The sequence below is a fragment of the Anolis sagrei genome, chromosome 3 (genome assembly GCF_037176765.1).
Source record: "Anolis sagrei isolate rAnoSag1 chromosome 3, rAnoSag1.mat, whole genome shotgun sequence".
NCBI classification, from domain to species: Eukaryota; Metazoa; Chordata; class Lepidosauria; order Squamata; family Dactyloidae; genus Anolis; species Anolis sagrei.
This window is the reverse complement of record NC_090023.1, coordinates 104,225,793-104,241,990: the sequence shown is the minus strand read 5'-3', so window position 1 is coordinate 104,241,990 and position 16,198 is coordinate 104,225,793.

Below are 16,198 nucleotides of genomic sequence, written 5' to 3'. Positions count from 1 at the left end.
AAATAGATACCAATAAAATGACATTAATTGAGGCATCAGTAGGTTACTTGTTTTTGAATAGTGTATTTCAAAGAAAAACAGTAAACAAGCTCTGTAAGTGGAAATGTAGGGTCAACAAACACAACATGGTATCAACAATAACTTTAATAATAAAAATACAATAGATCACATCCTCAGCTGCTGCAAGAAGATCATGCAGACAGACTACAAGCAGAGGCATAACACCGTTGCTCAGATGATTCATTGGAACTTGTGCCACGAATACCATCTGCCTGCGTCAAAGAACTGGTGGGATCACAAACTGGAAAAAGTTACAGAAAATGAACACATCAAACTACTCTGGGACTTCTGAATTCAGACAGACAGAGTTTTGGAGCACAATACCCCTGACCTCACAATCTTGTTAAAAAATCAAAGTATGGATCGTCGATGTTGCAATCCAAGGTGACAGAAGGATTGAAGAGAAACAACTGGAAAAGCTGACACTATATGAGGATTTAAAGATCAAACTGCAAAGACTCTGGGACAAGCCAGTCAAGGTGGTCCCAGTGGTGATTGGCACACTGGGTGCAGTGCCTAAACACCTTGGCCTGCACTTAAACACAATTGGCACTGACAAAATTACCATCTGCCAGCTACAGAAGGCCACCTTACTGGGCTCTGCATGCATTATTTGCCTATACATCACACAGTCCTAAACACTTGGGAAGTGTCCGACGTGTGATCCAATACAACAGCCAGCAGAGTGATCTTGTCTGCTTTGGACTCATCTTGTTATGTTTCAAATAATAATAATAATAATCATCATCATCATCATCATCCCATCCTATTTCCTCATGGGGACTCATGCCAGCTTCCGACATAGTAACAGGCAAGCATTCAATGCTTATATAAACAATGCAGAGCTAGATATAGATCTATAATTATATATGCTAATTTCACATAGGCACCTCCCCCTGAAGCATTTGCAAAACCTCTCTCTCTATATATGCATTTCCCCCCTGAAATATTTGCAAGCCCTATATATCTATGCAGAGGTCGCCCTAGGTAATTTTCAACGTTAAGCAAACAGTATTTTGGTGCCCCCCCCCCAACCAATCACTGATATATATTTTCTGTTTGTCGTGGGAGTTCTGTGTGCCATATTTGGTTTAATTCCATCATTGGTGGAGTTCAGAATCCTCTTTGATTGTAGGTGAACTATATATCACAGTAATTACAACTAGCATATGTCAAGGTCTATTTTCCCCCAAGAGCACCTCAAGAACACCCCTGGGCAAAATCAACTATACTGCAAATGCTTACTTTGCGTAATGGGTTGAGCCGCCCCTGTATCTATGTTTATATCTATCTAGACATTCCCCCCCCCCTTTCTCTCTGATCTATAAGGCCGGCAAAGGGAACAAAAATGCACATATAAAGTGAATACATTTAGATACACAGAAATCAGGCTTCCAAAAGATTTCAGGGGAAATTGATATATAAGATGAATATGCATATAGATATGTACAGATAACACAGGGCTTGCAAAGATTTCTAGGGGGGGAATCTATATATTATTTACAAGCTTTGGAACATGCATTTGCCCAAGGAAGTAATGCAAGCAAAGCCCCCCCCCCCCCCCGAAAAAACTTTGGCATCTTTTCTCCTTCCCTTTCCCACCTCTTTTATTTTTCCCATTTTCAAACTCTAAACATAGCCAGAAAAAGCTTTTTAACACCCACCCACCCCCCAAAAAAACCCACCCTATTTTTTTCCTTAGGAATAAAAAATACACACCTTATGTTGCTGACTTTTGCAAATATAGGGCTTCATTTTCCTTTGTAAACAGATATAGGGGAAGAATGGAATAGATATTGCTTCTTCCCCACCAGAAATATCACTTCTGGTTTCTTTGCAGGAAATTGGGTGGGTTTGAAAGAGAACCATACAAACAAGGCGGAAATGAAATATATCTCCTTTTCCTCCTTCCCTCCCTTTTGACTTCACACTAATAATAATAAATACTGCAGATTTGCAATGTTCTGGAGAAGCGAAGGAGTGAGGGAGGATTTGTAAAAGAATACATACTCTGCCACCCAGCTTGACCTCATTATAAGCTGAGGGAGGCTTTTTCAGCTGACAAAGGGGCTGAAAAACTGGGTTTATCTTCAAGTATATATGGTATATGGCAGGGTAGGCTCATATAATCCAGTTCAAAGCAAACAATGTGGATTATCTGCTTTGATAATCTGGATTATATCGCAGTGTAGAAGGGACATTAGCCCTACCAAGTACATGCTGATGCTATGTAATACTAGTTTACACCCCTTGGAAGAACTTGACATATTTTCAATGTAGCAGTATTTTAGAGAAATACAATGCCTTTAATCCATTAGGAGTATCTAAATTCAAAGCTAATATTACTTGGCAAGAGATATGTGTGATTCCATTATATTGCTATGAAAATCTCATTTTTATAGATCTCATTCATTCACAGGAAAGAGCTAAATGAGAAAATACATTTCTCACAGCACACAAATGACTGGTGTTTTGTGTGAAAACTAATGAAGTTATGGAATTACTGCAGAATGATGATGAATTATACTCCCTTATATACAAAGGCTTGTCCATTTATGTTCTAACACAAAGGACTTTTATGATCAATCCAATCATAAGGGGTGAATAGGTTCTAAAATTTTCTTAGTCTTGAAATACTTGGCACTTAGTACAGTTCTGAAAAGAGAGAAGTGCTCCATAAAAGTAAATGAACAAATTATCATTTCTTAAAAGGTTTTGAAGGGTAATTGATCAGATTGTCTTCCTGTGGGTTGTCACACTATTTCCCTTCCCATTAGCCTCATCTCTCAATGAATCTACAATGTGCTTCAGAGTTACTTTCAGTTGTTCATATATTAGAGAATATTGAATTAAAGGGCTAAAGATTGTTCATATGAACTTCCTCCAACCAAAATCCAGTACAATTGGATAAATAATTTACATTTTTTTGCATTAGCTTTTGCTAGGAGCCTGCTACACAAAATAATTAGCTCCACATTCACTCTTAGAAACAAAGGGCTCAGGACAGACTGGCACAATCGAAAGGAATATTTCTCTAATTAAGTCCATGAACAATGTAGTCACCATATCATGAATTCTGCTTAGGCTTAATGCCCTGACTTTGACGTAACCAAGTCAGATTGTGTAAAGTGATACAGCAAGTCCAGAATTTACTGTTTAACTAATACGTTTGTTTCCAATACAGAAGATACAATGAATAGATTTCCTGTTCTTCCAGAATCCAGCAAGTCATTTTTACACTAGCAGATCAGTCATGTTTCAGCAAAGCATTTCCTATACTGAGATTTTAACTGATAGGTTTCCCTTCTCAAATATATGACTGCACTATAATTTTCAAATTACAATAATGGGAGAACATCTGTTTAAATCAGGCATGGGCAAACTTCAGCCCTCCAGGTGTTGGACTTCCACAATACCAAACTGTAAGCTGTTTGGGATTTCTGGAAACTGAAGTCCAAAAGATCTGGAGGGCCGAAATTTGCCCATGCCTGGTTTAAATGTTTATCTCAATGAAGCTTATTAATACATTCAGTCAATCAGTCTGTGCTGGGCTTTTCTCCTGAGATCCAAAATGGCTTACAATGTAATTGAAAACAAAATAGGTTGCAAAATAACTAAAACAAACAAAAGCTAAAACGCCAAAAATCTTGATGGAAGTGATGTGGTCAATATAACATTAAACAAAGCACTTGGAACCATCTGGAACAATCTAAAGTAATATTATGGCTTTCAAAATTGTGTGAACAGTGTATGTTAAAACAGAAATCCTCATCCCTGTCAAGCCTCAAAAAGTTTGGTGAAGTGCCAGGTTTTAATTTGGCACTAAAATGAGGCCACTGCCGGCACAAATTGGGCCTCAGCAAAGAAGGATTTCTGCCTGAACTTCATTGTTCCCATCGATAGGACACAGAAGAGACCTTCCCTTTCTTGTCCTCAGACAAGTATATACAGGAAGAAGACCTTCAGGTGCTGAGGTCCCGAACAACCTAGGCTGTGTGGAATTCAAGAACAGAGATCTTCTTTTCTTTACCCATGTTAAGGGGAATATCAGGCTGTATCAACACTGCAGAGTTATAGCAATTTGACAACACATCAACTGCCATGGCTCCGTGCTATGCAATTCTGAGATTTGTGGTCTTGCTAGATATTTACTCTTCTTCATCAGAGAACTCTGGTTTCACAATTACAAAAGGATTTTATAGTCTGGCACTATAGCACTGCTATAAATTTGCAGGGTGAACGGTCTATCATTTACATGCACTAAGCAGTTTGTCTAAATACACAGAAAAGAACTAGAGGTTTTTATAAAAAGCTTCCACGTACTGAAGTTTTCATCAAGGAAAGTTGAATCTGTGGGTGGCATAACAAATAAAACTTATATTCTTCCATATCCAGAGATCAGTTAGTGCCTTTGCTCTATAGCTATAAATCTAGAAAGTAAATTAAGATAGCCATAAAAACTTCATGACTGAAACCAAAACCCAGTTACTTGTGAATGATAAGGTTATATACATACAGCTTTTGTTTGGGTTATAAAGGTTACATTAGTATTAAATACACAAAAAGCTGCGTATGTGTGAAATTTATTAAAAGGAAGACAGTCTTGAGCAGGTAGTCAAAGGCTTGATAGAATGAGAACTTGAAAAGGATTGTGAAGCTGTAAAAATAGGGAATTTCAGCAGATGTTGCGTGTTACCTGATTGCATGATTAGCAGCATCTACTAGACATCCTTTCTTTTCCAAAAACCCTCTCTAGTTTTCAACCTGTCAACCTATAAGATAAAAAAATATGATGATGATGATGAACTAGAAGAGCAAAGCTTGGATCTGTTACTTTTGTGGACTACAACTCTTAGCATCTCCCTGCTGTTATGGTCCTTTGACATAATAGACAGCAGTTTTTCAACAGGAAAGAATTTCTTTACCAAGCACTATTTGGGGGTTTCAGAAACATAACTTTGAGAACAGCTCCCATAATCCTTCAAGCACATAGATGGCTGATTCTGAGGTGCGTAATAAATAACTTCTCCACTCTCCACCTCTTTCTGACTTTCAGAGGCTGGCTGCTGTGCGGACTTTGCATATGGCCCACTGCAGCAGTTCTTAAACGATGTGTACTAGAAACTTTCACTAATTCCACCAATTCCTTGTAAAGTCGGGACATTGCTTACGCAATTACCTTTCTTAATATTTCTTTTCAAAACCAGCTTTGGCTAGCAGATGGTTTTAAAGCTAAAATAAACTTTCTAAACAAATCTTTCTGTGAGCCATGTAACAAGTAATGGATTGACCAATATTGAATTGACTTTAGTTTAAGAATATAGTTATGGCAGGCTTTTTTTTTTTTAAAAAAAAAGATTACTGAAATATTTGTGGGCTGCAGGACAATTTCATTTGGGAGCAAAAGCTTCATTCTGAACCCCACATCCTACTGCTACACTCCTGCTTTAGTTTAGACTGCCAGATTAGGAAGTGACCTGGAAAAAATGGCCTTCAGAATTTGTGTCCCATCAACAGAGTGTAGCCTCCAGCCAGGTATCTGTTGGCCTTCCAGTCACCTGAAAACTTGTCCCATCCTGTTGTTGTGGTCCCAGGCAAGCAGTAAAAAGTTTTGTCATTGTTTCCATAAGCCTCCACCCACTTTGGTGTCACGCAGCACAACTCAGGCCTGGGGCAAAAAAACCTGAAATCTTCAAGAACTCTCTCTATAAACTATTCCTCTCTAGGGGGAATTGCATATACAGCTTTCTCTACATCTACGTTGTACTAGCTAATTTTTAGAATTCTGGTGGAACAAGTAAAAAGTGAATATTCATTTTACCCATAAACGAGACACTGTTTCATAAGATCTATCTCAATTTGAGAGAGACAATTGCAATGAATACACCTCACTTTTCAACTGCTTTTAAAGTGTACCAGTTTCCCTCTCCACCTCTAACATCTCCCACTTTTTCCAATTATTTCAATTGCTAAGTTCAAAATACAAAAAGAATTTGCACTCAACTTACCAGTGGGAAGAGAACAGGGGCATATTCTTGTCCTTACCTGAAAACTTGGGCAAAGCCAACTGCTGCAGCAACTCCTCATTTAGCTTTCTGCAGGTTCTCTTTATTAATCCTGCTCACACGCTGGGCCATAAATGACCTAATTTTCATATGTGAGATGCTGGAGGATATGCTGCTATTGTTAGTTACTGACATCTTGGATTTATCGTGTTTTAATTGAATCATGGCTGCCTAAAATTAAAATTGATTTATTACTGATATATTGATATGGAATGTTATGCTTTCTGTTGTAAGTTACCATGAGAAGACTTCAGTCTTAGAAGGAAGTTCAAAATTCAAACAGTAATAAAAGTTTTATTGCCTAATATATTGACAAAAAGGAAATGTTTCTTGGTCCTCTCTCTAGTTTTAGTTTTATGGTTTACGAAAACAATACCAAAGTTACTATACAAAATTATCATCTACAAAAGGGACATCAAAAAATGTCACAATCAATATTATTTCCTAACACACACATACCCTCCAACATTTTGCAGATAAAAACAAGGACAGTAGAGTCAAGTGACATCAGAGTGTGGTCAAGATGGCAAAAGTTATTAATGAGGAAGAACACACCATTTCCAGTAGATTTATACAAAAGCAAACTGAACATCTCCTCATCACACTAGAGAATGAATCCACTTTAAATCCGGTTTCTGCCTCCTCCAGAATTCTGTTTGTAGTTTAGTGAGTCTGTTAAAGGCTCCTTCCTAAACTGCAAACCCCAGATTTAAAGTGGATTCATTCTCTAGTGTGATGAGGAGATGTTCAGTTTGCTTTTGTATAAATCTACAGGAAATTGCAATATTCTGCCCACTTGTCTCCTTCTATTGAATTAATTGAATGCAAATTATCTTTGTACTTTGAACTCAGTTTACAACAATTGGACTATGCTAATGACGAAGAGTGGACACAAGAGGAGAAAAAAGAATATGGTACATTTTTAAAAGTGGGACAACAGAGTATTAATCAGGACTGTCCCTACCAAATCGAGTTAATTGGGTAGTATGTGTCCAAGTTCTGAAACAAGGCTATGATGCTGAGACTTTAATTGTATTGTTAATCCCAGCTAGAGAAGACACACTAACTCAATGCTAACTTAGTACAACTACACTTATTTATTTAATGGGTCTACTCTAACTGGGACTACGAACACGATTTACGGAATAAACTTCATTTCATAATCCCAAATGGCTTCATAATGTTCCATATAATCTGAGTTTTATATGCTAACATCACATGAAAAACTGCAAGAGTATTGTTTCTTAAACCCTCTGCAATATCCCACCCCCCAGCCCAGCTAATCTATGAGCAAATTGTCAGGATGATTGTTTCAGGCAATTGAGTACAGTTTAGTCCTCTATAGCCACAGATTTTTAAAACCCATGAATCCATAACTGGAAAATCCAAAAAGCAAATCCACAGGATACTTGGAACCAAACTGGTATTAAGAGCCTGCTGTATGTTGAAAAGGGACTTAAGGAGTGTCAGAAAATCTCCCCTCCCTCACAGGCCTTTTAGAGCCAAAGCAATGAGCATATGTTTGATGTTCAGGAACGTTCCCTTGAAGTTTGTAGACATGCAAGCATACAACTGAAGCAGTTCATTTGGCTGGTATCAAAGTAGTGCCATTCAATAAATGCCTAAGAATCTGGGAACAAAGATTGCAATTTATGTTCTAAGAGCAATCCGTGTTCTGTCACTTTGAAAATAAATGTTGCAAACCTGGGCAATTCTAGGCAAAAGCAAGCTTGTTGACTAAAGTAATTAAACATTCCAATTGCAAAGAATTCTACTTTTAGTAAGCCCCTGATTGTGAAATTCATTACTTCATGCTATCAACAGAGGTCAGTGCTGCACTTCTATTCTTCTTGCACTAAAAGCATCTCATTTCGAGCAAGTTTGCTGCAAGTTTGTTATCATCTTCATCATCACCACCAGCAGCAGCAGCAGCCATAATTTAATTTAGGTCCCATTGTGAAGACACTGGAATCTATTTCAAAACACTTGAATGGCTTTGGAAGTTTGAAATGTTGCCAATTTTTAAGTGGCAGGGGTTGTGTGAGAGGTGTTAGAATACATCTTTTCCCAAGGCTGGCCCAAAACATTTCCTTCTGCAAAGTGGAACAATAAATAGCATGTGTGCACACAATCAAGTTACATCATTATGCCCAAAGCCAGCTAAATTATCTTGACATATGATGCAGAAGATCACACACATACCTCTCACCATCCCTGCAGTAAAACAAAAACAAAAATACATCAATGAAAAATTAAACCATAAATGTCTTCCCTTATATAACACCTACATTCTGCTGAGCTGAGGTAGGTACCTTACTATCCCTGAAAGCAGACCCCACCCTTTCTTCAATTAATATTTCTCCTCACTCCCTATTCATCCTCCCCAGATTATAGCCAGCCGCCCATGGGTGTAACCACAGAAGGTGAGAGTGTGGGAGGGTAGAACATGTTGCTCGTTTAATTACTCAGTGCATAACTGTGGTTGCATCTACACTGTAGAATTAATGCAGTTTGGCACCATTTTAAATGCCATGGCTCAGTGCTATGGGATCACCACTGCAATCACGCTACTATGCAGTGAATTGTATCCACCCTTCTCCTCTTGTAATTCCTGCTTACTGGCCAACAGCCATTGTAGTCAATGGAGGTCCATTCTGCTCTCTTGGGAAACAGCTGATTGGTGTTACCATCCCCTCCCATGAGTGATCCCCGTGTGACAAACAGAACTGAGATTCCTGTCACAATTCTCCCCTGTACCAGAGATTACTTGTGTGAGGGATGGAGTAGGAACATCAACCAGCTGCTTCCAGAGTGACAGCAGAATTGACCTTGATTGATCACAGCACCAGCTGTCTGGCAAATGGAGACCTAGAGGTATACATCTACACTGTTTACTTAATACAGTTCGGCTGCTATTACTTTAATTGCCATCACTCAATCCTATGGAGTCCTGGAAGTTGTACTTTGGTGAGACACCAGCACTCTTTGACAGAGAAGACTAAAGACTTTGTAAAACTACAATTCCCAGGATTCCATATAATTGAGCCATGGCAGTTTAAATGGTGTCAAAATGTATTCATCTGATGATGCAGATGCACCCCACAAGGCTTTCACAATCCAATCTAAACTAGTTGTAAATATGTAACACTAGGTTATGCATATGTAACTCAGCAACAGGATTCTGGTTGAAATCCTGGGGCTCAAATATTGGGCACATAAAAATAACTTAAGAGTGACACTGCAGAATTGATGCAGGCTGATAACACCATAGATAATGCTATGGAATCAGCTTGACAGTTCTCTGCCAGGGAGTGCTGGTATTCTTTTTAGTTTCCATAGACATATGACTGTGCTTGGGTAAGAAACAAGAAAGATTTGATCAGCTTTCCTTCTCTGGATTATCTCTACACATCTTGGGGCCCTTCCACACAGCAGAAAATCCCACTTTATCTGAATGTGGACTCATATAACCCAGTTCAAAGCAGATATTGTTGGATTTTCTGCCTTGATATTCTGAGATAAAGGGCTGTGTGGGAGGACCCTTAATATAGAGCTCACATGAAATTCCAAATCACTGGGGGACCATCAGAGATTCAGGACAGCACTCCTGGAAGAGACTACTGTAGATTGGAGAAGATGGATTAAGGGGATCCTGATATGTTACAGAAAATTATATGTTACATTCATATGCAAAAAAGAGGGAGACCTATATGTGTATGTGTCATTGACGTACTTCCAAGAAGATGAAGTCTTTGTACAAACCCTCAGAGTTTGTCTGAGGGCCCTTCCACACAGCCTTATATCCGATAATATCAAGGCAAAAAAATCCCACAATATCAGCTTTGAACTGGATTATCTGAATCCACACTCAGATAATGTGGGATTTTCTGCCTTGATATTCTGGGATACAGGATTGTGTGGAAGGGCCCTGAATCATATGTAACTGTCAAGTTCTTCCACTTTCTATCTTCTAAGAGTGAGAGTTCAAGTTTCAATCTATTGTTTTGACTGCCAGAAGAAGTTTCAGGCACACAACCTGTTTATCCAGGAAAAGAAGCAACAATGTAACATAGGGTCAAAGGTGCAGCCTCTTGGTTTCAAAACAGATATAACTGGCATTACCCTTCTATGCATAACAACGTGTACATGTTATGGAAGGTTAATCCAAATTCGGCTGCACAAATTGAAACTGGTTCATTGATCATGATTCATCTGAGATTGCTGTCAGACATAAATAGCTTAATTAATAGATGATTCACATGCTTCAGCAACTATGACTTATTTCATAGTTGCTTATTTGTGTGTTTAGGCGGTTCTGTGATTTGTGATTTTTGGGTTAGTCTGATAAAGACATCAGTTATATATTGTGACTTCTAATCCTTCATTAACATTTTATATTAGACTAATGGTCATAGATAATTTTGATCACAATGCTTTTGAAAGTATTAATGGAAACAAAATTTGAGGCAGTATTCATAGTTCAAGTGCCATATAAATGGTAAATGGTACAATTTTGGTAAATTAAGGCAATCCTAGAGTTGCCACAATTTAGAAACAACTTGAATGTACATAGTACCAGCAGCAACTGGAGGCCCTTCCACACAGCCTGATATCCCAGAATATCAACACAGAAAATCCCACATTATCTGAGTGTGGACTTAGATAACCCAGTTCAAAGCAGATATTGTGGGATTTTCTCCCTTGATATTCTGGGATATAGGGCTGTGTGGAAGGGCCCAAGGTCTGCATTAAGTGCAAAATCAATTCTTTATTCTCTATGGAATCATGCTTGAGGTCTTTGGGATAAAGATTAAGATTATCTGATTATTGTTTTGTGCTTTCTAGTGCCCTTCCAAACAGAGCTCAAAATGTGGGGCATATTGGACTTTTACCAGAAGCATCCAAACAATGCCTCTGGTAAAAGAGAATTAATTCAGGACAAAACACGTATACCCTGCTTTGTCCTGAATTAGCTAGATATCCCATTAGACCAAGGCCTTCCTGAAAGATCTGGATCTAATGGGATATTGGGCCTGTGGGGACTGTCTCCTGGGTACTCCCGGGAGTCAGTACCCACAGCCCTCTCAGTTCTTTGGGCTCCATGAGCCCGGAGAACTGAGAGGGCATCCACCCGTTCCCCAACACCCCCCCCCCCCAACTAGCTTTAAAGGCTTAAAATAACTTACTGGCCTGCCATTAAGCTCCTATGGCAGGTCTCCTGGCACTTAGATGCCCCAGAAGGGGGGGGGGCTGGGGAGATGTGACACATCATTTACATGCACCAGGAGGCATGCTGGAGGAGCTTAATTGCAGCCCGGTAAGTTTTTTTAACTTCTAAAGCTGGGGGGGGGGGGGGTAGGTACTGGAAGGACATTGAGAAAGCTTGGGTTTTGGGGAAGGATGTGTGGACCCACATCCTCACTGAAGCGAGTTTTTTACACCCATTTTGGCACAGATTTGGGCCCTGTCTGGAAGCACCTTAAGTCATTTTTGTTTTTGTTGTTTGTGGGAGTTTTGACAACATTTGTTCAAAGGGGTCTTGCTTTTGCCTTCCTCTGAGGCTGATTCACATGCTCCCCTGTGACTCACCCAGGGTCACCCAAAGGATTTCCATGGACGCGCAAGGATTCAGACTCTGATCTCCAGAGTCATAGTCCAGCATTCAAACAAGTACGTCACACAGAGTCTCCTAGAATTGCCTTATCCATATACAAGGCCTTCCCGGTGTTATGGAAATAAGGTCAACTGAACTCAAACCTTTTTTTTAGTAGACACATTTTGGACTGCATAATAGTTACTGCTAATTTAGACATATTTTAAAATAAATGGTAAATTGCATTATACTAACATTACCAAATTGCTCTGAAATTATAATTTCTCCCTGAAAATGCAATCTTCCAGTATGAAAGAAAGAACAGGAAGTGAAAAATTAAAACTCTCTCAGAGCAGGATAGGCTACAGTAAACAAAAGCTAATATTGACTCTGGCAACTTTATATGGTGATAACAACACTGAAAGAATTACTTGTAACTACTGTTCTAAAAAGAAGTGAAAATAAATGAAAGCAAAGTAATAGATCATTAAACAGTACCCAGTTCTGCCAAACTTTCATTGGCCAGTCATATCATAAAAATCTTTTGATTTCAAAACTCTTCAGTAGAAACATTATGGTTGTTTCACCACTAGTAAGGGTTCAGCCCAGAACTAAAGAACATATAGCTCTCCATGTTTCAGACTCCTATCTTTTATAATCTCTTATCATTGACTGAGTTTGATGGAGACCGATGGCCAAAGTACCTGGGGATACCGTGGATTAACCCAACATTTACTTGTATCGCCATAGTCTAGGATTATGTGGTGAGCTAAGTGGAATGTACTTTTTTTATTTGAACCAGCTAATACCCAATAGTGTCAGATCTGTTGCTGAGCTTAGAGGTGTGAAAACCCTAGTTTATTTGCTAACTCATGTATTATCCAATCCTAGACACTTTAACAACCCACAACAAATGATGCTCTATATCAACCATCCATGGGTTTAATCAGGTTGACTGACAGCCCAGCAAAAAGAAGAAGTGACTTAACTGAATACTGGATTTAAGACAACTATGAATTATGTAGTAGATTGCAGCCAAGCCAAAACCTCTGGTTGGCAGATGCCCCAGATATCATTCAGAATTTGTGGCTTGCTTCTGAGAAATAAGACTAAAGTATGGGTACATCCAAACTAAGCAGCAATTAATGTTTAATCCTTGATTAGTGGAACCATAGGTGTGAATTTAATTCTTTTTCTGAGTAGGTTTACCCGTTATATTTGAGGTTAAGGAAAGAGAAGTTGGGTAGACTTATCAGGTCTACACTTCATCCTTGATATCCACTGGACAAATAGTGGCACAGGAGTCAGACAGGAACTTAAAATTTAAAAGTATTTTGGAATACATCAACACAGAACTTTATTTTTAAATTGTTTTTAAACTGTGTTCGATTTTAAGCCGCTCTGCAAAAGCAAGACCCCTTAAGCTGTTCTTGTAAGCCGCTCCGAGCCCCAGGGGAGTGGCGGCATATAAGTTTGAATAATAAATAAATAAATAAATAATTTTTCAGTAACAAAACTGAGCTCATGTTTTCCCTTCACACATTGTCCTGGTTCTCCCTCATTCACCAGCTTTCTTCATTCCAGTATCCTGATTTGGATTGCAGAAGCCTTTTAAATATTTTGCCATTGTTAGATAGTTAGGCATGAGAACCCATGCCTATCTATTTTCTGCCTACCTCTCTTATGCTATATTGTGTGTGTGCATGCCATCAAGCCACTTGTCAAACTATCGTTTTCTTAGACTTAGACTTGAACAATTGGTTGTACTACTTTTTGGGACAAGACTAGTGGAAAAGAAATTGGCAGGAAAAGAAAAAAGAAAGAAGCAAAATACCCAGGGCAAATCTAAGTAGATTAGAAAATGGGTGGATGGATGGAAGGATGAATAGAGCACAAGAGGATCTTGTAGTATCTTTGAGAGTGACTGAGAGCCCTTCCACACAGCCCTATATCCCAGAATATCAAGGCAGAAAATTCCACAATAGCTGCTTTGAACTGGTTCATCGGAGTCCACACTCAGATAATGTGGGATTTCCTGCCTTGATATTTTGGGATACAGGGCTGTGTGGAAGGGCTCTTTGAAAGAAGCTTGTAGCATAAGCTATTGTGAGTCTATATCAGATGCATATGATATAGTAGAAGAATGGTATATGATTTCTAGACATCACAAGTCTCTCTGAACAAGCTGGAGCAGAAGATTTCAATTTTTAATTGTTTTAGTATATTGCAATCTTTTAAACCATTTCCCTGCCAATTGCATAATTCAGTAGAAAACAGTTCCACTCCATTCATACCTGTTCTCAGCAGCTTACTTCTCATGGTGCAAAAATGACATCAGCCATCAGGCTTCTATTAGGTTAATCCATAGAGTAATTACATTGCAGTCCAAGATAATAGCAGAGAGTGGAACAAAGTGTTTTCCCAACTAAGGTTTCAGTTGAGGTTGGAAATCCTCCAGTTTGTTCTCCTTTGCAAATCATTACCGATAATAATCCCTGTTTTATTTCATCTTCTTGCGGTCTATGGGTTTTTCAACAACACACCAAAAGCCCAAAATAATATTTCTTGTTGCAAGAACCCAAAAGGGTACATTCAGTTCAAATATCCTCTTTTAATATATTTTCAATAAATTTAAAAATGTTTTGGAAGTCGATTCAAATAGACACACAATATCCTCTATTTGATGCTGCATCTTCATCACTCACATATCGTACATTCATATGACTAATAAGGAGTCCCCAGTGGCGCAATGGGTTAAACCAGTTTAAACTGGGTCATATGGGTCTCCACTGCCAGATAATCTGGGACAGTGTTTCTCGGGCTCCTTCTACACAGCTGTATAAAACCCAGATTATCTGATCTGAACTGGATTATATGACAGAGTAGATTTGGATAATCCACTTCAAAGCAGATAATAGGAATTATCTTCCTTGATATTCTGGATAGCATGGGAGTGTGAAAGGGCCCGCAAACTCTGCTCCTCCAAGTGTTTTGTACTTCAGCTCCCAGAAATCCCAGCCATTTTACCATGCTGTTAGGAATTGTGTGGGTTGAAGTCCAAGACATCTGGAGGAGCAAAGTTTGACAAACAGTAATCTGGGATAATCAGATACACAATCTACAAACTATCTACAGACCTACTAAGAAAATCCAACAAATGCTACATTCAGCAAAGGACAAGAGGGATCCTCTCACCTCTGCAGGAGTTTACCCTATACCATGCATAGGGACCACCAAATGCATCATTGCCCAAACACGAATCAAGGAACACTGCAGACTACTTCAACCAGAGAAGTTAGCCATAGCAGAGCACTTGGTGAACCAACCTGGACACAGCATATTATTTGAGAACACAGAAATGCTGGACCACTCTAACAACTACCATATCAGACTACACAGAGAAGCCACTGAAATCCACATGCATGTGGACAATTTCAACAGAAACCATGAAAATGAACAAAATCTGACTGCTAGCATTAAAAAAATCCCTCTAAAATCATAACAGTAAATAAAAAACAGCACTCAAAAACAGGAGAATTCCAGACAAAAACAATCAGGGCCAACTAATCACCTCCCAACAAAGAATTCCCCAGACAGTAAGAAGCCTGACCTTGAAATTGCAAGGCCATTCAATGCTACTCAAGGTGGCCAATTGAAACTTTCATACCTACCTCAAACAGACAATAGTTCTTTCTCCCATCCTGGACATTTCACAGATATATAAGCCCCATTTTCCTAATTTCCAACAGACCTCACAACCTCTGAGAATGCCTGCCATAGACGCAGCAAAATGTCAGGACAGGATTCTTCTAAAACATGGCCATACAGCCTGGAAAACTCTCAACAGCCCTGTGATTTCAGCCATGAAAGCCTTTGACAATACGATAATCAGATAATCTGGATCAGATCCTGGGATATGGGAGGCAGGTGTGGAAGAGGCCTCAAGATGCTTTCAAAATGAGTAACAATATGTTCTTTTTTTGTAAACCTGTGAAATATATTTTGGAGCAGGTAGTGGAGTATTAACAATAAAAGTAGTTTCTCAAGTCACTCCTGGCATGAATTTTTTTGTGACTAATAGATATTTGCATAAACTACTCACATTGAATAACATTGTTGATAAGAATAGTATGACATGGGATTACTACAAAGATGCAGTAAAAAGATAAACAGATTCTGTATGTATCTTACCATAAATTGCAGTGGTCCAATGAATAGTAAAGCTAATCTGAAATCATTCATACATTTCCATTGGACATATACCTCATATATCTTTGAGACATAAGCATAATGTATCAGGAAATGTACAAGTGTGCACCTATGACCAAACTGGTAGTACAGATTAGTAGCTCACAGAAGATTGTAGTTTACAGAAAAGACTAACTCTATGAATTAAGGCAACCCAATACCAACAAGCTCTCAATCAAGCACAGGATGGAATGAATGATGTAATTGCATCAATGCCTGTGGTTGATATACG